This window comes from Strongylocentrotus purpuratus, unplaced genomic scaffold, assembly GCF_000002235.5.
Source record: "Strongylocentrotus purpuratus isolate Spur 01 unplaced genomic scaffold, Spur_5.0 spur5_scaffold_15, whole genome shotgun sequence".
Classification (NCBI taxonomy): domain Eukaryota; kingdom Metazoa; phylum Echinodermata; class Echinoidea; order Camarodonta; family Strongylocentrotidae; genus Strongylocentrotus; species Strongylocentrotus purpuratus.
Window position 1 is genome coordinate 17,191,228 of NW_022145600.1, and position 25,143 is coordinate 17,216,370.

Below are 25,143 nucleotides of genomic sequence, written 5' to 3' on the forward strand. Positions count from 1 at the left end.
CGATCAAGTATTGTAGAGGTGTAGTAAACAAGTGATTTCATCATTTGGCTAGTCCAAACATTCGAAATATCTATTGGTTAGAATGACAATTGTTCTCTCTCAATTGTTTTTATTCCACTAGCAGAAGTAAAGATTACCCCTAAACTGCAAGAAATGAGAAAAAGAAAGCGGTTAACTGAAAATGAATTTATATTGTACAATAAAATAAAAAAAGAGACGTGAATCCATCTCAAATCAAATAGGCTATTTGATCATTTAGTTGAAAAGTAGAGCAATTGGAAATGAACCAGGGATAAAATTGGATCATGCAATATTTGTGGTGACAAATTCAATAAACAGATTCTCCCAAATGCAGGAAAGAAGTGAAATTGATTACCGTGATGCATGGATTTCGTTTAATCATGCACGCTTCAATTTCTACCGAAAATGCAATTTAACATGATTCATATGCTAAATTGGCAAGAAACCACCTTGGCTCACAGAATTGTGATGGGGTGAGTTAAAGTGATGGCAGCGAAGAAGATGTGGCGATCTAGAGGAGGAGGGTATGACAGCGACCTACTTCCATGCGCTACCGTTCATTGCCCTATAGCATCCGAAGGTTAACATTTGAAACCTGCTATGAATATCACTTTTGAAATCGCGTTTCCCCGAGAAAATTATCATCCTTTTGACCGGGGCACGGTTGAACGATTGGTTGCGGATGTACAAGCAATTGTCATGTTCACAATCCTAAATGCACTCGGCAAATCGCATTCATATTTCATTGTTTTTGTGGCTCTGTTTAAAGCTGTCTGAGTAATAACGTCGCCGCTGCATTTATCGTGTATCAATTTATCTCTTCAACGATATTGGACAGGTCCGGACATCCGCAAGATTTCCGAGCAATAAATAATGTCCCAAAAGCAATTTGGCTTTTTTTTTTTTTAAAGAGAAGAAGACCGGAGCCGAACCATTGTGAGGATGTAGCTGAGATGGAGGAGCCAAGCAAGAGAAGGGAGATGATTTTATTTCATTAGGCGTGATATATTTACCAAGTTGACAGGTGCGACGAGCTAATTTAGCGAGAAATCATTCTTTACACTATTTCCCCTGCGGCAAGTTTGATAAGTTTATTTGTCACAGCATCCGCGGGAACATTCAAGTGGAATGAATTATATATTAAGGGGATAGGCCTATTGCTAGTAGCAATATGTTTGTAAATATCAAAAATGGAGCAGGTTATAAAGTATGTGTTCTGTTTTAAATCGTCACTTTGAAATTCGATTCAATCCAATTTTAGGGGAAGGTCCAGCAGTAAATTCTTTCGGATGAAAGCTGACGATTGAATTCGAATCCGGAAATAGGCGTTTTTCTTTTTTGTCTTTTAATCCAAGTCCCTTAATTTCTTTCGCTTTATTATGAATAAAGAAGGACAAGAACAGACATGATACTTGCGGGAATTTAAAGAAGGGCTACAGTTTCCATACCTTTTTAAAGTTTGTATATGATATAAGACAAAAAAATGAAAAAAATGACTCAACAATAACGGTAGTGAGGAAAATCGTAACGCAAAGTGAATGCAATTTTTTTTCACTACCGTCACTTCGTGAAAACAGCGACGAATTGGCGCCGCAAAACATAAATCACTCACTCTCTCTCTCTCTCTCTCTCCACCAGTAGATCTTCCCCTCTTCTATCCCACTTTCTACCCATCTTCCACTGTCAACATCTCTGCATCTCTCTCTCTCTCTCTCTCTCTCTTTCTCTCTTGTTTTTCCTCTCCCAGAATATTCCCTTCTCGCATCCCCCTTTATCTCACTTTACTCTTCCCCTCTTCCCCCTCTCTCCGACTCACTCAGTCGTTGTAATAGCATATACTTCACTTTATAAAAAAAAAGTTCTTAATGTATTATCTCTCTCTCAGTATCACTTTATCCTTCTTTCTCTGTATCGATTTTTATACCACCCGTTTCCCCGTCTATATGTTCTTTCTTCCTTTTCTTCTTTCTTTCTTTCTCTCTCACCTACTCACTTACTCGTATCAATAATGTCCCCTATTTCGGTTTATCGGAGGGAGCTTCAGGTCGTACTGTCTTATCTCTTTAACCCTCTCACGTTTCGTCATCCTTCTTTCTCTTTATCCTTTCTCTTCTCACAATATATCTCTCTCTCCCATTTCCCTCTCCCTTCTCTTTCCCTCTCCCTCTCTTTTCCTCCCTATCTCTCTCTCCTGCTCACTTACTCTTCGTGGCAATATCTCCATCATTTTTGTTTTATCGAATCGAGCTTCAAGTCGTAATGTATTATCACAGACAGCTTGTCGCCAGATCTCTTTCGTCTGACCATAAGGGACAACAGCAAATTGACAAAAGATATTGGATGGTCATGCAATCAAGAAAACGCATTTGACCGTTGAGCGGTAGAAAAAAAAAACCTTACTTACATTTCAGCCCCGTTCATTTCGTTCCTTCGCTAAAATTTAAGAACTTCAAAGACTTTGATTGTTAGGGATTTCACGTTTTTGCATGCAAGATTTATTCTTAGGATGTTTTATGTGGAAGTTTAAATTTTATATTGATTTTAATTCAAGTCTTAACCTCTGTCGAGAACAGCACAGGACCTAATGTTTTCAGCAGTTTTAAAAGTACATGCAAATTTAAAAATAACAGTAAGAATGATGCTTCAAGGCACACAGAAATTTGGATTGAATTTGATTCGGTCTTTGTACTATATGATATGATTCAAATGAGACAATTCTAAAAGAATTCCTAAAGGAGACGATAAGAGTCACACTGTCTTAATCCTTTGCATTGCGGTCTCGTTGGATTTTACCCAAATATGTTCATTTAATTGTATACCGACGGTATGAAGAATGTCCCGCCGCCTGGAACAGGATGACTCAATACGGATTTTAAGTTTATCATATACAATGGAGCAATATGAAGGTTAATGTGGAGATTAGAAAATGAGTGGGGTAGACAAATTGATGTTTTGTTTCTATGTTTTTCGTGTTATTAAGATTTAGATATTCCTCATTAAAGTCGTGTCGTATGTTTCGTCTTGAATAGAAAGTACTGTTGCTTGTGGTGACGAGTTTTCTTTGTGCAAAAAGAGATGATAAAGCGTTGCTATAGTAACGCAATATTTATGTGTAAATATTTATGTAGAAGAATAAAAGACATAGATAGATAAGGAGAGAGAAATAGAGAGAGAGAGAGAGAGAGAGAGAGGGGGGAGAGGGTAGATAAGAAGGGATGTACAGAATAAGGGTTAGAAAGATGGGAAATAGGAGTGTCGATGGTCTACTTTATCAAAGGAATATCATGGGGGGGGAGGTGGGTATTAAAGGAGAAAGTGTGCTCCAGTCTTGTCACGAAATTCTTCCTGTACACTTCGGGCTACTTCTCGTAGCATTCGTTCATGTAACGCATGCAATTTGGGCATTATGAAATTTTATTGCAATAGATAATTTGCTTCCCTTTTTTGCCCCCCCCCCCCGTCGACCTAACTTATTTCTTACATTATTTTCTTATTCTAACATGCATCATTTTTAGCTTTGCCGTCTTTCGTCACCCTTTCTCCCCATCTCCCCTTCCATAGCTCTCCGCCAATTCCCTCCTCCCCTACCCATCAACACGTCGCCTCGCTTCCGCTCTCTGCTCTCGTTGTTTCTCCCTCTCTCTCCCCGCACCGACGAATGATAATGAACGAATCAATACATCATAATTACAGACATTATTCCTTTTGATCTGATTATGGCATGTTCATGATGTGATAGAGGTGCACAGAAGGCGCGATGATTGCGGTTTGACATGCACATACCGCCTTTTAACACGTGGGGAACACTTACACTCAACTTGGGTGCAACAACCGTAAATGACTTTATCAAATGTTTTACCGGTCGTTGACTAGGCCTACATGCCCGCCGCGACGCACACGATCACGAGGAGACAGAGAGAGATGGGTAGAGAAGGAGGGAGACTGAGAGAGACAGCTTCGTGAGGAAGCATAATGGAAACGTACCCGTAACGACCTCCTATAACTATAGCATCGAGACAAATAAGATACGGTAGAGAGCTTGAGGGATGGGCAAGAAATAGAAAGTAATCTTTTGCTATTCCCCGCCAAATTGATTTTCTCAATATGACATGTGTCCCTGGTTCATGGGAGCAATAGTCATCTGTCGCATCTATGTCCAATTTAGTCATTCCTTGGTAATTCAATAAAGAAAGATGATGAGGCTTTTATATTACTTGGAATCGCTTGGAGACCATGTTACAAAACTGCAATATTGCTCTCCAGTTCTCCGTCTCCCTCTGTCTCTCTCTGTCTCCCTCTTTTTTCCTCACTCTCTCTCTCTCTCTCTCTCTCTCTCACACCCTTTCTTTATCTCTCCACAAGCATTCATTTAAAAGGCAAAGATGGTCATAAATGTAATATGACTAGTCTGAAGGTCACTTTCAAGGTAAAATATTGTGTGCGTGCGTACAATGTGGGTGTGTATATGGATAAGTTCTGTACATCTTATTATGGTATGTAAATGTATATTGTGGGATCGGGAAATGATTTGTATGTGATTTTGGGTAAAATAAAATGTTCAAATTCATTATGAATATTAAGAATTCTATCCGCATCGTAATCCAAGCGCACACACACTTAAAATCAACAACACTAAGAACAAAACCCTAAAAAATCACAGCCATCGTCACATTTTGTTCAAGGGAATGTCATTGATACAAGCACAAACAAGTTTCCATACCAAAAATTAAAAAGCATGGTACTTTAAATATCAAGTCTGTATCGTCCTATGTGTTCCGCAAAATCAGGTGTAGAAGTAGAATATGTTCATATTTTTGTATGTGTATAAAATATCTAAGACGAAGTAAATTGAAACCGGTAATAGTTAAGAATTGAACTCTCAAGTTCAACTTGAGAGTTTCAACTGTTGTATATATTTATACAAAAACGCAAGAAATATTGATCCTCCGATTTCGAGAAGAAATTTCTAGTGTTGTATACGGTGGGCTCATTATTTCTAGAACTCAATGTTTTTTGTATACATACATACTTAAAAACATACAAACATACATATATATAAATATGTAAAAGTGTAAATATATAAATATATAACAAATAATAATGTACATATATAAAATTTTATCCTTCATCCCTATCTTACGTTTTACCGTATCTAAATGAGCTGGCACACACACATACACACAACAACAAAAAATCGATAGAAGATATGAAATCATGCAAAGAGAAATATATGCGTGAATATGTATATCAGACATTCATTAAAATGGTTGATATTAAAGAGTATTTAAAAATGGATAATTATTGATTTCATACTAAAACCGGCGCGGAGTTTATTCGAAGTGAACTCTCGTGCACGCCGACCTGTCTGAAGACAAGTAGCATTCCATTGTATAATTAAAAACAGATGATATCGTTCCAAGATAAGACAAAATACACTAACGAACGCTTTTAACAGCATTTTACCAAACATGATATATTATATACATGTAGCATTCATTATTATTCGAGAAGCAGTAATTATCAATATTTTAGAAAAAGACCTCTGTTGAACTTCTTTTAACTGTTCCCTGTTTATAACTACGAGACAATGTGCCTTTGGCGATGAAACAAGATAAGAGCTTCCCAGCATGACATCCGGAAATTTTCTTTTGTAAACGATGCAATGCCCGAGGTATGTAAAGTCTTTATAAGAAAGACATCTCCCTAGAAAAAGAATCGATTTGAGATGTGTTTGCCTTTCGACAATTCGACACAATGAACATCAAAACCAACAACTCCAGGCGACATCAAAATCATCGACTTCCGTATCTTGACGGGTAAGACACCAAAGCAGACAAAATGTTATTCAAAGGACACAATGATTGGAGAAAATGTCATTTAAAGCAGGGCATGTGTCTCACCTCCCTGTTTAAAGTAAATAGCCCCAAGTTACTGTTTATCCTCCATTATGTCTTTAAAGTACATCTCATATTTGCAAAATTTAGCTGCCGATATGAAAATAAATAAATGTATCATTGAGTTTCATATTTGTCAAAGACAACGACAACAAAATGAACTTTAAAGGGGAAGTCCACCCTGAAATTAAGTTAGTTTTAATAGGAGTAGAAAAATGAGAGAAACAAGTCAGTGAAAGTTTGAGCAAATTCCGATTAAAAATAAGGAAGTTAGGATTTTTGAAGTTGTGATCAATCAAACACAAATTGGCAACTCTATGACGTATCATGCGAGCTCAACTTCCATTTGCTCAGTACTAAAAAAATCTAAAATTTTCATTTTCCCTCAAGAAAAATTTCAACCATACATGCACCCAAAATATAATAATTGCAAATATGTTTCTATACTCCCCCTGCAAGGAACAAATATATATTCCGTCATCAATAACGAAGAAAACATGATTTTATGGAATATTATGCACAAAGCAAATGAAGGAGAGCTCGTATGATAAGTCACAGAGTTGCCAATTTGTATTTGATTGATCACAACTTCAATAATTCATAACTTTCTTATTTTCATTCAGAATTTGCTCAAACTTTCACTCACCTGATTTTCTTATTATTCTGCCTCTATCGAAACAAACTTATTTTGGGGTGGACTTTCCCTTTAAAAGTTTACTGTGAGCTTTCTCTGACTTACATTTACAGATAGTAAAATTCAATATGAAGTTCCTTCAAGGCGTTTAAACAAAGTATGAAACCTAAAATACGTGAAGCTTTATATCGAAAGAAGTGGTTGTTGGCGCTCCAACGTTTAATCCATCGACACTTGCTCCTGGTTTTTCCTTTTTGTTTAAAGAGAAGAAAACCGTTAGGGCTAGGGTTATGGTCAGGTATAATTGACCATGGAACAACAATAATATTATCACCAGAGTATGTCGTGCAACCGCAGGTGAACCTCTCAAAGAATCCCGATACGTATAACCCCTGAAACTATTTCTCTCTCTCTCTCTTCCTTTATCTCTTTCTCTCTCTTGATATAAACATATAATATAAAATCCTCATATCGTGAAGATTTTATACAATCATCCATCTACATCCATGCCGTGCAGAGATTTTTATTTTAATTTCTTTTATGCTCATGATTGTAATGTAATCCACCTCATTTGTTCAAATAAGGGAGAAAGTCTAGGGGTTTTCCCGAAGTTTAACATTTAATCGATTTGCATGAGAGCCATTGTTTGCCTTGACGTCTCCACTCCAGGGTATTTGATCTAGACGGACAATGTAAACGTGCAATGAATTGTAGATAACGTGACCTAGACTAAAGAGAGGGAAAAGCGAAAGTTAGGAAGAAGAAAAAGAGAAAAATTGATGTATCGTGACTAATACGAATACGAATACGAATACGAATTACTCATATCATGGTCCTTCTAAGAACGTCCTTGCCCTTATAGATCTTAAATCTTTTCGTACTTATTTCTACCAAGTTATTGTGTATTATATAACATATTTTGCTTAATAACGAAAGATCCAAATTATTTCCTTACCAGAATGCAATTTTGTATTTATTGTTGCTCTACGCATTATACAGTGTGTATACAAAAAGTGTAGCCAACTTCGGTAGCATCTAATTAAAAAGTTATAATATATGTAACCTTGAATCATATTTTATGGTAAAGGGTAACTTATCTCCTTACTTATAATACCGTATTCATGATTGTGCTGCCTAGTACGACTGAGCAGCAGGCTTTTCACAAAGTATTGTTACAATCCTCTTGTACCAAGGTTGGGCTGAAGCAATGAATGTGAGTCAAAGGCCATCAGGTATGTGTTACCTCATTCGAAAAACAATTGCGCATTGCTACATTGAATATTATGTAGTTGAAAAGAAAATGTGTTAATATCAACTAAAAATGAAGGAAATGCTTATTAAAAGCAACATTTATGATATTATAGTCGTTATGATGATAACAATCTCGGCTTTTTTTCGCATGCCTTGTTTAATATAGCCCTTCTTATCGAGGGATACAAAATGGTAACAATTTATTTGGGATGTAATTCTTTTCATGAAAGACTACTGTCAATGTATTTGATACTCATCATCATTTGTGTTCCTTCTTGCATCTAGGTTTTGTTACCTTTGAGTTTTCATCCGATATTCGAAATAAACACCTTATGCTCCTTACGCGTGTGATATGGCGCAGTGGACATGTGAGCAGAGAGAAATGAGATATCATCAGACAAGAAGTTAGTAGGCTGTTCAAAATAATTATAGGTTATCCTATATCGATTCAAACAAGGTTCTGTGAAGGTCTAGATACAGTCCACTCCAAAAATAAAGTACTTTCAATAGAAGCAGATAAATCCGACAAACCAATCAAAACCGAGTGCTCTGTTTCTCTTGTTTTTCTGCATCTGTTAAAAGCAAACTATTTTTGGAGTGGACTTATTAAGACCAAAGAAGCACATGCATATGGCCTGACTCACATTTGTTCCATCGGCCCAAACGTGATTTATCAAGGTGATTTTGACAACACTTTTTAAAGACGCTTGTGCTCAGTCACCCGTGGCAGAAATATTATGAATATGGTATTATTGGCCGGACACAAATTACTCTTCATTTTGAAATAGATATCAAAGTCACATTGGTTATGACTGTTGAATTAGGAGCTACCGAAGTTGGATACACTTTTTGTATACGCACTGTACAATTACGCGAGAAGATTTTGATCTTCAATGCACCAAAATTTGGTTTGATGACGAAATGAAATGTGTGCGTGTGGTTGCGCGCGTGTGCGTGTGTGTGTGTGTGTGTTCGTGTTTTGGATTTTCACAGAATGATACACATCAATCATAAATGATTGATACACATCTGGAAAGCGACCCTTAACGTCACCATCCGGAGGGCTTTCGAAGGTTTCATAAGGAGGATGAGTTCTGGTACAGGTGACAAACAATAATTTAAGATTTCTCTTTTTTTTTCTTCTTTTTGTTAATCCCTATGTGAAAGAATACCACGGTACTGGCAATGCTATCCAAATAAATCTGCTCTGTAAAATAGAATATTATTTCACATGTAACAAGTTCATAACTGACTCAATCCGAGGATTCTAAAACTTCCCCATACACAATAATTATTATTAAGTATTTCAGCATCAAACATTTCGATCATATTCCTAACAGTTTCTTTTGACAGTGAGGTGGCATTGCTAGAACTTAACTTCATCTTTGACTGCGAGTCAGAGTAGGCTCCACTAGACCCTCTGATATCATCTATACTCCAGCTGAACTTTGGAATGGAGCCCCAGAGATGGTGGGTACGAGTCGGAGTATTCGTGTCTCTAACAAGATGCGACGCTCCAAGCATCCGGCACTGTCCCCAACTCACCGTCTTCAAGATGCCATCTTTTCCTTCTTCAATTTTATCTTTCCTTTGTTACTTTCTCAAAAGATTTATGAGGTTTAAAGGGATGAAGGGAATTTGTAGAAAATCATATCAAAGATCCCATGATATGTCAATATATACATTAAAAGACATCAGAGTCTCGTGAAAGTTTTATTGTAAGAAAAAGTAGAAGGTACCAGACCGCAAGAGAAACGAGGTACTAACTAGGAGTGGAGCATTAGGACATGGAGGGGAATGACGCTGCAAGAGTTTATTGGGATGGCAAAAATAGAGATGGGTGAAAAAATGTTGTAATCAACCTCCGAAGTAGGAGAAGATACCAGGCTAGATAGAGATGATGTGAAATGCATATTGACCTCAGACTGTAGATGAGTATGGGAACAGAATAATCATATGTTTGATCTACATTCATGTATCATAATATATCTAAGGAACATTATCCCAAATGTGACGTCCCAGCTAGCTGAAATACGCATTACAATGCTTTAGGAGCAATTGACACATAAATACGTTTATCATCATTTTATATGATTACGAGACACCCACTCAAAACCTTTCAAAATATGAGAGTCGTTGCTATGCCAGAAATGTTCCAGTATTGGAAAGAGAGGAAGATTTTGAGGTTATTTTTAAAAAAAGCCCATGTTTTCTTTCTTTGTTTCTTACTTCCTTTCATCTTCAATTGCCCATTCAACTTATTCTGTCATTTTTCGAAGCATTGGCTGATTCTAATACGCACTTGCGGATTGAGCGGAGGGACACAACCCGCCCATGCCCCCTCTTAAATCCAAAATCGTGCATATAACTTCAAGACACACTAACAATGACCCCCTTTCAAATGCTGAATGAAAAATGCACATTAATAATGTTCGTCTGCTTGTTTTTTTTTCTTTCTTCAATATTTTTGCTTGTCTGAAATGTTATTTCTGAACGGAGCCCAAGCCTCGTATTACAAAATCCGGAGTTAGCACCGGCTAACGCACATTTAGTATAAGACTTTCATTTTACATGGAGCACTCATCATCACGATGCCAATCAGTGGTTATGATTGCAAGCATACCATGACGCAAAAAAGTATCGAAAAGAGGTTACCTAAAGGTGAACAAATGTGAAAGATATGCACCAGTTTTCCTTTAATCGAGAAAATATGTCAAACATCCTTAGCCTAAATAGGGATGAACCGAGAAGCAAAGATGTCTGATTTCCAGACTCAATTTCGAGATGAACAGTCTAAGATTTTAAAAATATAAATATTTCTTTTGAAACATAAAAATCTAATATCGAGGCATCGTAATAGAGGTCACCATTCTATGCTTTTCCTTCTCTGTTGGCTTTATCATGCCACCAATTAACGGGAGATGAACCATAAATATGACAGGGTCATTTGAGATGAAAAACATTCATTTCTCTCGACTTAATATTTTACGTTAATCTTTTTTCACAGCTCCTGCTCGACGGTGAAGACTAGCAGCGAGGAAACCGCATGTGCTTGGGGGATGACAGCTCTCCCGCGTAAATATTATTTCCACATTCTTTTATCATAATCTGGACCTTACAAACGGGGGCGTATGAGTAACGACAGGGTCTATTCCCGGGCGGAGGAGCTTCGGCAAAACTTGAACATCGTAAACTCAAAGTAGAATCGATCTGACGAGCTATTGCAATGTCACTATGAATCAAGGAGCAATTTGTTCGTCCGACGTACCTCAATGTATTCGTTATTCAAGACAGGCAAGAATATAGAACTTAGCTAGTATCTATTTTCTACTTCCAGATATTACGTTAAAAATACAGTTTAGGGTCCATGATCTTGTTTGAAAATGTATACGAACTCATATGCCTCGGTCAAACCTTTACGTATTTGGCTTGCGTATCGCTCCGTTTTATGGCAAGCCGTTTTAAAATTTATTCCTATTTCTTGATATCAAGAAACAAATTTTTGATATCAGGAAATCGAATTCTTGATATAAAGAGTTCAAATCTTGATATCGAGAATAACCATTGCCTTATAACAGAAAATAATTTCTTTATATCAAGAATTCATTTCTTGATATCAAGAAACAGGAATAAATGTGGAAACGGCTTGCCATGAATACGCAGCAATACGCAAGCCAAATACGCAAAGGTGTGACCAAGGCATTACTTTGCTTCCTGCTCCAATTAATTGATATCAACTCTAAATTTAGTTTAATAAGTTTTTAAAAAGCTTTTTACGAACATTACATCGGCGCATAAATCAATAGAACGTGTGATTTTTTTTATTATAGAATACATGTATTTTATTTTTCCAATAACTTGTGTTTACCCCCTACATCAAATGTGTACCATTCGTGCACATTACAGCTTTCAACATGTTTGCGTTATGTTGTTCAACATACTTTGTCGCCCCTATCTGCTGGTGTTGTGAAGTTCAAAAGAGCGGTTGCTTCCGATTATAGTTGAAATTAAATATTTAAACTACATATGAAAACAAACTGGTGCGTTCCATAAAAATATTTCGTATTGTTGAATAAAAATGTCACCAAAATCTAAAAAGAATATACGAATGATGTAGAACAATATGATTTTAGTTTTTACCACGATGGTAAGTGGGGAATATAACTCTATGATATTACGTTACTATTAGCCACAATTATATATGTTGAATATAGCAATGTTGACCTTTGAGAACTATGGTTTATGATGAAAAACAATATTAATTCCTCAAAATGTATTTGGTTAAAGTTGATTCCCGCTTAGGAAATATATGTACGTGAATTAGATAAGATCATATGTAAGTAATATGGGGATAAACACAAGATTTGAGTAGGAATTGTAATTTCACACTATATATATATATATATATATAATACAATCTCAAGAAATAATAATAGAAAAAAAGACGTTGTGGCTGAAGAGTGGATTTATCCACCACCACCATTATGAATTCAGTTTGTGAAGGATACTGTGTGCTTAACATAAAAGGAACCTTTAATAAAGTATATGATAAAATCAATTCATGTAGTATAACACAAATCATGTCTACGTCTTCTGTGATAAGGCGTAAAACATTGTGAGATATCCAGATATGACTAAGAGATAAAACTTGCAGCGACAATTGATTATCAAACCTGATCATAAGTGATGACTATAGAAGACCGAAGTCTTTACAAAACAATCCTATTCGGATGATTGAAAATGACAACGTGTCGCATCGCGGTTTAACCAAACAATTGAGTCGGTAATGTTGAAGGAAAACTTCATGGAAACTTTCGGAGAAAGGATAAGAATGAAGGGGTTTTGGGAGTGCCGCCCGTCCCGGCAGCCTGGCTGATCTACCACACAATCTTAATCTAGTCTTTATCATCTGAACCCCCTTGAGGGCAGTGTAAGGCGCCAGGATCGTCGGCGTGCAGTTCCGAAGTGAAAGAGTGAGATTCCGTAAGGAAGTCTTGGGAGGAACTTCTTGGAGCCTGATGTTTTAAACGATGAAGAATAAAGATCGCTTTTTGAAAAGCAAGCCCCCTTCCTCTCACCTCGGTTCATCAAAGGGTTAGATAATGCGTTAAGATAATCACTCATCTGAAACGTAATCTCCATTATGAATTTTATTCCGTCAATATTGGAAAATGTCACCTGCATCAAGCAGAGTTGACAGGACTTTAAAGAGTACCAACATCACGTTTTTAGACCTCCTTTTTCGATAATGTTTATTAGAATCTAACAAAAATATACCAGATAATAAATATAAATTTTGTTATATTTTATTGAATCATATACCGTCCCCTGTTTAAAGAGCATGAGGAGAGATCACACTTTATCCAGCACAGCCTGTCGGGTAAGGGCAAAACTAAGATATAAAGACGCTGTCCAAATAGAAATGTAAAAAAAATGATAACAATTTTGCTTAAAGATCAGTATAGACTCACTTTCCTTTACTAATTTCGCCAGAACAGTTTACTGCGAAATTCTAAGTTCCAATCTTCCTCAGATAACAAAGTCAATAAACTTTTCTCAGTAAACCATTTCCATCATCATCCCTCATGATGCATTTTCACCTGAGCGAAAAGAATTTGGAGCCCGCAAGCCTCGTTTGCTGCTTGGAATAAGTATGTTTTTCAGGTAGTGGTCTTTGATGGTCTAAAGTGGCGTCGTGCATCCTTCTACAAGTGGGTGGCGTCGTGGTGAACCCTTGCGAACAGAAACTCTCTCAAGGACACGGCAAAGCTGCGGACGGCACTTCGTTTTGACGGGTAACTGCTGGGTCACAGGTGGGCCACTTTGTCTCATTGAACTACGTCCTATACGGGTAGATGGATTATATTGGCAATATAATATAACTCCAGTCCTGAATGTAAGTCCACTTGGTCCTAAGTACGTCTTTACAGTCATCTTTGAACCAATGTTGAATAAGACAAATAGGCTGAAGCTAGTTAAAACATTTTAAATTTTACATATAAGAAAGACCCTCTATGATATTAATTCAAGAATATAAATTCCGTTTCAATGGGTTTTATTGAAATCGATAAGGAGGGATTGGGGATTGGTCCAAATCGGTTACCAAGATTTGTCAACAGGTAATCAAAATGTAGAGTTATGTGGGCTTGGGTTAAGAAAAGATTCGTAAAGCTGACGAAGTTACCAAAAATATTAATGAATTTGCCAAAGCAGACCGCGAGTGAGGTGTCGCACCACAGATATCTCTTTATGTGATAGCACTGAACGGAAGTTATTCTAGTGGTTAAAGTCGTGGTCTCCCAATTAACGACCCAGGGTTCGAGCATGAGTCCTATCGTTTGGACAGTGACGTTTAAGGACGGTCCCTGAATTTAAAAAAAAAGAAGGTCTTATCTATTCAAGTCTGGAAGGGAACTACTCTAACATGTCTACTATTCGTCTTTCCCATCACTCAGCAAGGCTAGACCTCACTTGCGCTTAAATCTAGTGTTCTATCGCATACTCAAGAGGCGGAGGGATGGGGCCTGATGAGGCCCTATCAAAGATCGATCTACCCCCTTCTTCCTACAATATCCTCTCTTCATTTGACTGCGCCATCAAGGCAGACGTTCAGACATGGTGGATTTCCTCAAGAATGTAAGGGGGTATCCCAGGAGGAGGCGCGTGTAGACGAACCAATGGCGTAGCGTGGGGCCATAAATTAAGGGGCACGAAAATTATGGGGGAAGGGGTCCACGAACTTTACAAGGTAGAATATATTCCGGATAACCAGGCGATCACATGGTAAGGATTTATATGTGTGCGTGTGCGTGTGTGTGTGTGCTTGTGCGTGTGTTTGTGGGTGGGTGGGTGTCGTATCATTATCGTTTTATATTTTCTCCCCTTTATTTCTGTCACTTTTTTCTCCTTTGTCGCCTATCGATGTGAAGGGGAGGAGTACGCGATTCCTTTCCCCCTTAGCTAACTACACTCCTGATAAGAATCTTCACATGTGTTGTTAATTGTGAAGAATGTTGCTCTCTTTGCGATCAATAATACTCAAGATCAAACACGTGTCTGGGGTCCCGGATGTGACAATCAGCTCAATTTCTCAATTGTCCATCTAATAAGTGTGAGTCTACGTATTACATTCGTACAGGATGAAGGTAAAGTGAATCTATTTTAATTGCGACAATTGCACTTTAAAGAAATGTTTTTAATTTATCAACTTATCCTGGAGCTAGATAATAAGGTACAGTCGAGTACGTACTGGCCATCGAGTTGTTCAATGTTGTCCAAGTGACGCATGAGCTGATGTCCTTAACAATTACCACACCAATTATCTGAACTTCCAAAATTTATTGCGATCTCTTGCCTTCTATTAACCGATGTAATTATAAACATTATTCCGTATGGTCACCTCTGCTACAGATTTATCGATAATGTGAGCTAGAGAATTAGGTATCTCTAGAGAAGAATCCTTGGAATAATGCAAGATAGAGGTGAACTTTACGAAAAAGTCCTTCCTGCAAGTGCTAAAATTAGTTAACGCTCGGTGACATTTCGAAATTGGTGATCACATTATTTTTACAGGATCCGTCGAAACACGAATGCGCTTGGACCGCGAGCTAAAACGGTCTACTAACTGAGTGAACTCGACACAAATTTGCGCGCTAAATTCATTTTCTCTGAATTATTCCCGCAGTAATTGCTTCAAGTGACAGGTTAGTGACACCGTAAGAGTGTTTTCTTGTCTCTTCTTCGTCCTGATGGCCTTCGACTCGATAGGTGGTGTTCTTTCCAGGTCACAAGCATCTAAAGCTAATTGTTGCAATAGATGGGCTGTGTAGACCACATAATATAAACTAATGAATACTTGTTATTTTAGATCTTCGCTGTTTGACCACAACTCACCACAACGTGTTAAAATCGTTAAATTGTAGTTAGCGATCTAAAAAGATCGAAATTGTCTGAAGTATCAACAGGCAGGGGCTTACTAATGGTTGGTGAACCAAAGGAATGGGGAAGAGGTCGTATGGTATGAAGCAAAGGTGTTCTTTTGGTTTCTGCAATAGTCGAGGGATGGCCAATTTCGGTTCTAAAAAATACCTCAAAATCCTAATAACTGCATGTCAAATATATCGTCTCCTTATTTGGAAATAAACTAGAATTTAAGCAGTGGTGATCTTACTTAATCCGTTAGCTTAAAAATCATAGTCATCGCGTTCCAGAGTCTTGCATCATCCCTTCCCCTTCATTAAGGTGGCCTTTCCTTTTTAGAGGACAGTGTCCTCCAAATACACGGTGATGGCGATCGCCTGATTATTTTGACAATGACCTTTGGAGGCCTGAAAGTGGACGAATGGACATTTCATCACGGGTAATTATTTTGCCCCCATTCCCGCCTCGTTAATCGGTCATTAGTGGCTCCAGACGACTGCTGCGAAGCCACTTGACATTGCCAACGTTCATTTATTTTTGGAGGTATGTCTGATGAGGAATTGACCACTGTTTAGACATTGGCAGTATCGGCAGAATCTAATGAGGCATTAATTGTTGACGGACATCTACCGACCCAAAAAAGAAGAAACAAACAACTATCCAAGAAAAACATGTACATGCACACTCCACGTGAAGGAATCTTACGCGCATATTCTTCAATATAAATTTGAAATAAAAATGATTTTGTCCAATTTCGACTTGCAAGCATGTAGACCATGTAGACAAGCATGGAAACATACTTGCATATGGAACGTATAATGATTATGATAATAGTAATACAAATGATAGTAATAATAACAATAATAATGAATGATAATAGTAATACTAGTAATAAAATTAATGATTGTAATAATAATTAAAATATTAATAATAATTATTATAATAACAACGACAATAATAATAACCAATATGGTAATACATGTCATTTTAAAAAAAGGTAACTTTGCGAAAACACGATCGAAATTAATTTAATATTCAATTTTAAATTAAATTTAATTTAAATTAATCCAATAGACATCATGTTCGCACATGGATGATAGACAAAGCTTTCGAAATTGCTTTAATTAACATTTTTAGAGTCTTTGTGGTCATGTTCTAAGCATTAGAAGAGTAACGCAGAAGAGAAAACGTCGTTCACTTTTTTACCAGCAAGTTTATGCACTCCATAATAAAGCTCATTCCAATTCCCCTTTTTTACAAACATCGACAGGTTCGAGAGCATGATTATATTTATGTTTGTGGTTGTCGCAACCCAAGAATGAAAGGTACACTGGTTGAATTAGGGCCTTTGCTGTATACTTTTAGAAGTGTGCTTTGATATGTCACATTTTTAAGAAAAATAAATCGGGACAAATTAATTTTTCACCCATACAAAAAAAAAAATTGTTAGGTATGAACAATTTACTTAAACTGTCTGTTTTGGATCTCATTCCTTCAGTGCTTTGAACGTTCCGTGGCGCCAATGATGAATAGTATATGTCTTCGGAGACTTTTTCTGATTAAGAGTATAGAAAAGTATGAGTCACTGCATACAAATATTAAGAAAAATTGCCATTCATTTTTAAAATTTTATTACAGAGTACTACATGTACCTTGATTCCATTTCAGCTTTGGTTTTATTTTTTCTTTCTCAACAGCCGGTTGTGAGTTTTTACGAGTCTGCAATACAGACTACAAGTATGTCACGTTTCTGCCGATTTCCGCCTCGCGCAATAATTCGCGTTCCCCTGTCCGCAAAACGCCAACAAATATTTGGAAAATAGGTTATTGGCATAATTGCACTTGTCACCTCAGTACCCATAATGTATTTGGCTGACCTAGAAAAGCAGACCTTGACTCAACTAGATTTCAAGGCTGCTTTAGCATTGACCCATTTAGCCAAATCTTGTTTTGTTTCTGGAAAATGTTTATCCGCATAAGGGTTACTGCGAGTCCACCAATTGAGGGGGCATTGATACGAGTGGGAATGGTGGGGGGGGGGGGGGGAGGGATCACACTTACCCGAAAAAATTAAATGCAAATTTACAAATACTACCGATTGGGGTGCACCTGCAGGAGGTTGTGCCCATAGCTATGCCACTGTTAATCTGCACGCATCATCAACTTATAAAAGGACAGTTTTTGATAAGTAAAAGAATACCACATTGAATTAAGTGACTTCAAGAGCAAGGGAAATACTGCTCGGAATTAGTGTTTTCGTCCATTTGTAAAACATCATGTCTAAACGCCTGCCTTGATGTCATAACTCGTGTCTATTGTTTAGACAACTTTTGAAGGTACGCAATCCCAAACATTAGGTGCGTTACTTCGGAGGTTCCTTACTCTGAAGTTCGTTTTTCTGAAGACTTGTTTCTACATGGAGAAGGCTTGTTATTCCGAAGGCCTGGTTATCCCAAGGTTCACAACTCTAAATTGACATGGGATGCATTATTATAAAATTATAGAGCTCATTATTTCGAAGGTTCGTAAGACCGTAAATGATAAAGCTTCGATATAATTATTTTTTAACAATGAACCTTCGGATTTTCAAACCATAAATCTTTTTCAGAATTGTTTATCCGAAGGTTCATAACTCTAAAAATGTATCAGGATTTATTGTTCTGAAGGTTCGTTAATTCTAAAAATGAAATAGGGCTCATTATTCCGAAGGCTCGTAACTCCGAAAAAGATTTACGATTCCATATGATTTACTGAATTTATGTGGATTTCAAACTCAATTTCATTTTCGGAGTAAGGAACCTTCGGGAAAATGACTCGTTACAACATCACAATAATCGACTGGAATTACCCGGGCATTACTATTACCGCGACACTTTAAATTGTCGTTTTGACCCGGTAATCGAACAGCTGGACAGCTAAACCGATCAGTATTGATTAAATTTTATTTCTGAACACCTGCTGGAATATAATTGCCACTTCACACCCCGAAAGTCAACATTGATTAGTAACAAGTGTTTTAGCCTAGACCAGGAATCGTATCGGAACCTGTAAATGTCAGTGATCACGAATATATAAGCATGCGTGCAATATGAGCTTAGTAACACTCTGGTGATATTTCCACTATTGAAATAGATATTCAGAAAAGTTAGCAAATAAACAAAAATTATTACAAAGACTGTCGAGAGCTAGACGGGCATTGGTGCATGCCTTCTAACAATTAAGTTATCTTAGGAATAAAACCACGATTATTTTACATGACGTATATCAAGAGATTTTTTCGTTATTTGAAGGGCACACTTTAATAACAAAAATGGCCCTGTTGACATTGAACAATCTATAGGGAGTGAAAGTTCAAATTTCTGCTATACTCTGCATAACAAGGTCTAGAGACTTCTATCAGAGATATGTTTACGTCATATAAAAGCGCGAATTTCATATCAACATAATACTTCCCATCGAATGTCCTAAATTGGGTTGTTTTGTCATTGTCTTAGCGGAAATTGAAAATATGATAGGATAGATTATGCTGTCGAGAGGAAAAAATGAAAAATGATTTACAAAAGGAATTCCTTAAACGATCTGTTTTCATGGGATTGCCATAAGGTCACCGAGGGTATCTTTGAGATTTCAAATGTATTATGATGATAAAATGCCTTGTGTTTCTTTGACACAGCTCTAGTTGAACTTTGTGTCTCCTTCTGGCATCCTCGCCCAGTTTATTAACATGGCATTGGTGAAGGAGGAGCAGGCTGGATCTTTTATTGGACAAACACTTGTCATGCACCAATACCTGTTACGGGAAGAATTTATCGAGGTTTAATGAAATAAAGTTTGTTCTAGCACTACAACCTATATTTACATCACTTTCTGAGAGGAGGGTGGACGTTTTGTTGACCCAACACTTGTCATATAAGTACCTATGCGTACGTATTTTATGGGCAAAATATAGATGTTGTGCGAAATTAAAATTGCTTAAAGATAAAGTCGAGTTCTGTTCATGCGATTGAAATGGGAAAGAAACCGTGTGGAGGCGATTGGAAAGAATAATCATGCAGCAGACAATTATTGGTGTGTACTGTGGGATTTTTTAATCATCAAATTGATAAGAAATCGACTCGGTCTGGCTGAGGTCCACAACCTTCAGCTGTTACTTCTCATATTTCCAAAATAAGGACGTTTGAAGAGCCATCCCTTTCAGCTGACAAATTTTCTCTATGATACTCTTCCACGTTAATATACAAATAATGATAAACTCAACCCTCTCTTTAAATACGGCACAGTTCTTCAGTTACACACAGAGACACTCTCACGCACACGCTCACACAAACACACCCACTCACGCACATTAACTCACCCATCAATCATACGTATTATCATTCATGAACTCCGAAAAACACCCCCAAAACACATCAAATTTACAAGGACTATGTATAATTACGTTGTTAACCGTATTATATATACACATACATTGAATGTGTGTGACTGTGTGTGTGTGTGCGTGTCTGTGGGTGAGAGAGAGAGAGAGAGAGAGAGAAAGAGAGAGAGAGAGTGAGTGAGAGAGAGAGTGAGTGAGAGAGTGTTTAATAACAAATCTGAGAAGATTGTGTATATTTCATTAACCAACCGGGTACGAACTTTGTGTGCGTGCGTGCGTGTGTGCGTGTGTGTGTGTGTGTGTGCGCGCGCGCGTTTGGGGAGAGTATAGAGGCTATGATAAAAAAAATCGAGTGTTTGACTTTTTATTTGAGAACAAACAGGTCTACTACCGCTCACAAAAACTAGGTGAAAGTTTGTTCACCTTACCCAGAACTCTAGGATGAAAGTCAACTCCCAAACGCATCTCTAAATGCATTAAGCATATAAGTTATTACTGGTCCCTAATAGATAATCAATAATCAATATCATTTTTGATAATCACATCAAGGCCCTGTTTCAGAAAACATTTACTCAACAAAAATTTATGATACTGAAATCATTGCATTTGTATGGGCCGAGTAGTTTTTCAAATAAATGGGGAAATTAAAAATAAAACAGGTCCCGGATTCTCTAATAACATACATGTATAAATTATGCATGGCCAAATAGAGCGGATTGAGGTGTTTGTGACCATAAGTTTAAATTCATGACATTCTAATGTCATTAGAAATCGACTCGTACTCTAACTTCCAAAGGAATAGAATTCAGAGATTCGAAGTTCCTGAGCTCATGTCCACATTCAAAGCTAGCAAACAACGTCACCAATGTTTTCACGATACAAGCCTAAACTAAACCGACCTGAAGATGAACTTTAACATAACAAGAAGACTGGATCATCTCTGGCAAATTTGGTATTTCTTTATCATTTTATCTGAAATTCCTGTCTGATAATGTAAACACTGAGGAATCGAGAACGGGGTCAAGAATGCAATCCACTATTTTGATAAACATGTCATAATTGGGCTGACTTGAGTTCAAAATATATAGACTCAATTATCAACACACTGAATAACAGTCAATATTGATATGCGAGGAGCAGACTTGGGTGGATGGGGTTAGGGATATATTTTTATTTTATAGGAATTTCACATGCCATCTTTTCAACAACCTTGAGATCACATGATGATCTGTACATTAATTTGTCCTTTTTTTATGGGCTGTACTGTTCGGTGTGTGTGTATTTTGAATCAATAAAACCCCTCTTCTGTCGATACAGTCACTCACATTACCTTAGCCGTTACACGAAGCTTGTCAGAGGTTTCTCCGACATATCCACACTTACTGCAGGCTTACTACATTCTGATTTATACTCAATTACAATAATATATGATAATAAAATGCGACTGCAGTGTTTCGCAATATAAGGTATTGAGATCGGATTTTCCCTGTTTCTAAAACATTTTCCTTTTAGATTTCACTGTAAGATGTTCCGCCATCATAGTCAAGCATCGTTTATGATTGCGATCCCCTGCACTTTTTCCACAGATAGTTCGGATAACACTTTGTATCTATAATACTTATGTTATAGAAATATGAAGTTCGTTATTATATGTAATATTTTGTAAATAACATTTTGACATGTATATATTATTGTTATGTTGTATTATACCTTACGTTTATATGTTCTTTGTTTTTCAGTTATTGTGTTTGGAAATATGCAGAAATCAAAACAAATCAAAATCAAATCGAATCAAATACAGTTGGTCTATTTGTCTGGTTCCAAGATGAGACCTGTGAACATTATGTGAAGCTACAATCATGGTTATGACGTGAATGATTGATAGTATACCTAATAGTAATCAGGGACCCCATGTCCTGACACATTCTCTTCTCGTTCATCATTCCATTTCTGCCATCAAAATGTTTTCAGGATTGAGATGAGCAATGCCTTGAAGAATAAGGGAGTGGGCGATTAGAGAGGGGGAGGGTAACCCCATCTTTTAGACCATCACCTTGCTACCGGTATTATCATTTTTGTTTCTTGTGTGGATCAGTAGTTCACCCACGACTCTATTCTCCGACTGGCTTTGTTTCTATCGCTTACATATTTCGTCTTCAACTTACAACAAAAGCGTGTTCAACGACACTGATATCCATATACACCATTTGCGTCATGATATTGGTTCACATTGCCACACTAGTGCATTTGTTTTGATGTGCTCGTGATCAATCAAATTTGCGCGCACCAACCGAACCTTCTTCGTTGTGTGTTATGGACAAATTGAATGTAGCCGTTGCGGAATCTAAACCTTCTGGAACCGTGCAACCAAGTGGCGCCTCTTTAGCCGACTTGACTCGGAAGTAGCGAAAGTGGTGATGAGCTCGTTGGGGATAACAAGAAGAAGTAAACTTGTATTCGGAGAGCAGTGAGAACGGTTCGTTACGGGTAATACGTTGGCCTTTTTACACGCGATGTCGAAGCAAATTAGGCCGTTGACGTGTGCTATCTCTCAGGCGTAAAATAATTAAGTGAAGGGATGACCTTTCGCGCTTTATATGGATTGATCCCAAACGGACCTAGAACAGAGGAGGTGAAGGAAAGGTCAGTTCTTTCTATCTTCAGGGAAACATGCATCTTAAAGACAAAGTTGAGTTCTGGTCATGCGATTTCATTGTGGAAGAAAATATTGCGAATTTATTGGAAAAGGCTGATCAAGTTGTACAATGTCGCGTTATGGAAGCAACGAACCACCACCTAATCTTGCTGGAAAATGAATTTGAGTAAAGGTACTGCCCACAAATTGTATGTAGGTAGGGCCTTTATGGAGCTATAAGCCTACACACACGTGGCATCGACTTTGCTCTTAAGTATTACATTATTTCTAGCCCATTATTCAATATGAGGAATTTCAAAAGCATGATATTTTTTCCTCAAAGGAATGAAACAAAATTACGAATGATCTTTCCCCCACTTTTACCAGGATTAAAGCACAAATCTTTACCCCCCAAATCAAACGATGGAACTTATTATCTGATGGCACGCTTAAGTTCTTGAAAACGATAACCAGATGAAGTAGAAAAGGAACAATATCATGGTGATGGATATGGGATCGATTTGTGACATATGGTAAGGATGAAAGCGCAAATCACTAAACCAATAATCTTGTAGTGTGTTTGTGATTCTGTGTGGTTCCAAAACTCACTTGAACTTCCAAAGCAGATGTGGCCTCTTTTGGATAGTTGCATGGCGACGAAACTCTTGGTGAACTTGGCAGAGTCTGATTTTAGAATGACTATAAAATGATTATTGAAGACATGGTGACAGATTAAGGGGTGCAGAGCGCCGAAGGAGGAGGGAAGAAATCAAAATATAACCCTCTACATTCTTGTTTACGTTCTTGTTATTTATCTAAAAAAATCTCATTGAGCCAAATAATTACCGTATATTATTATTACCAATGACGTGCTTTTTAGTCTGTTATCAAGGGCGGATCCAGAATATTGTGAGGTGAGAGCATTAACACAAAAGGATATATTTTTTTCTTCATGTGTTTGGGTCTTAGAGATAGAAAATTAGGGAGTGGCCAAAAAACACAATTAGGTAAAAATAGGTGTTCCTTTGTCTGGTTAAGGTATGCCACATTGGGTTTTTATAAAAAGGGACACGAACCGGTTCTCAGCTCTTTAATTCCGCCGTAACATGTTTCTCGGAGGAAAGGGTGGTGGAAATTCTTTCAGAATTATTTCTTTCTTGTTTTCATGGCAATGTCATGTTATTGATGTTCATTCATGTTTTCTTTCTTCAAAGCAAGGTCGTTCCATTCAGAGCCAGGGAGTGTCTCCCTTTACATACTTCTCTTTTTGTTTTTAAAAATTTGTCTCCCCCTTTTTCCATCCTTGCACCTGAATTTTCGGACTTGTGCCCCTCCCCCTCCCCTAAATCAAAAGAACCTGGACCTGCCACTAACAAAAGGGTTTTCAAAAGATACAAACAAGACTTGGTGAAGCCTTGACGCCCCCAGATGACGGCAACATGTAGCCTAACTAAGTGTAACGCGAACATCATATGTGTTTCAAACAAAGGACAACTTCGTCTTCCTAACACATTCCTGACTCCGCCTGCGCATGTCGACCCCATTGTTAGAGAGCTCGACCTGTATTTGCAAACCCTTTTCTCTTCTATAGCCTCCCTAGCTTTTCATAACATGACGGAATAATGTCAACATGTTTATAAAAACTTATTTTGACAGAGGGGACATTGCGAGGTCATATGGAGACAGTCGCTAGGCCTTTCTGTACAACGGGTTGTCGGATAAAAAGAATGGGTCACCAATATTAGCTGTCTGCCGAGAAGCTATTAAACTAAAAATGAAATAAAATAAATTTCATAAGTAGTTTTGGATGGGGAGGAGGGGGGGGGGTGGGGGGGGGGGGTCCAATCTCCTCTATCGTGTCTATTGACATCTCTGAATGTAAAGTTCACAGGGCCAAACACCAAGAATTAATTTGAACTGTATGTTGGTTACTCGATGCTTGTATATTAAACTATTGTTTAAACAAAATTGCTAATACTATCATTATTAATAATGTGTTGTAGTACTCAATACAGAAACAAAAATTTTCAATGATGATTTGTTTCACAGACAGGATTTTCAGCCAAAAAATACAACGCCATATTTTTCTTTTGCGAAGTTGAAAATATAAACTAAATGATGGGGGTCCTCTAGCCCAAGATACTGAAAGTAATCAAGTGGATTTGTCAGGGAATGGTAGGGGGGGGGGGCCTGAAGTAGCGATGATGTTCAATACAGGTAGGAGTGATTTTAAAGGATTTACAAGATGGACACCGTTTTTCCCCAGCAAATACTATGACTGTCCAAAATTCATAACATTTTAACAAATTGTCGACAAATGTGTATGAGGACCAATTGAATTTCTGACTTGTCTGAAAATGCTGCTTCGTATTATTCTAGCTAAATTTATTGGCAAATTTAACAACACGATGAT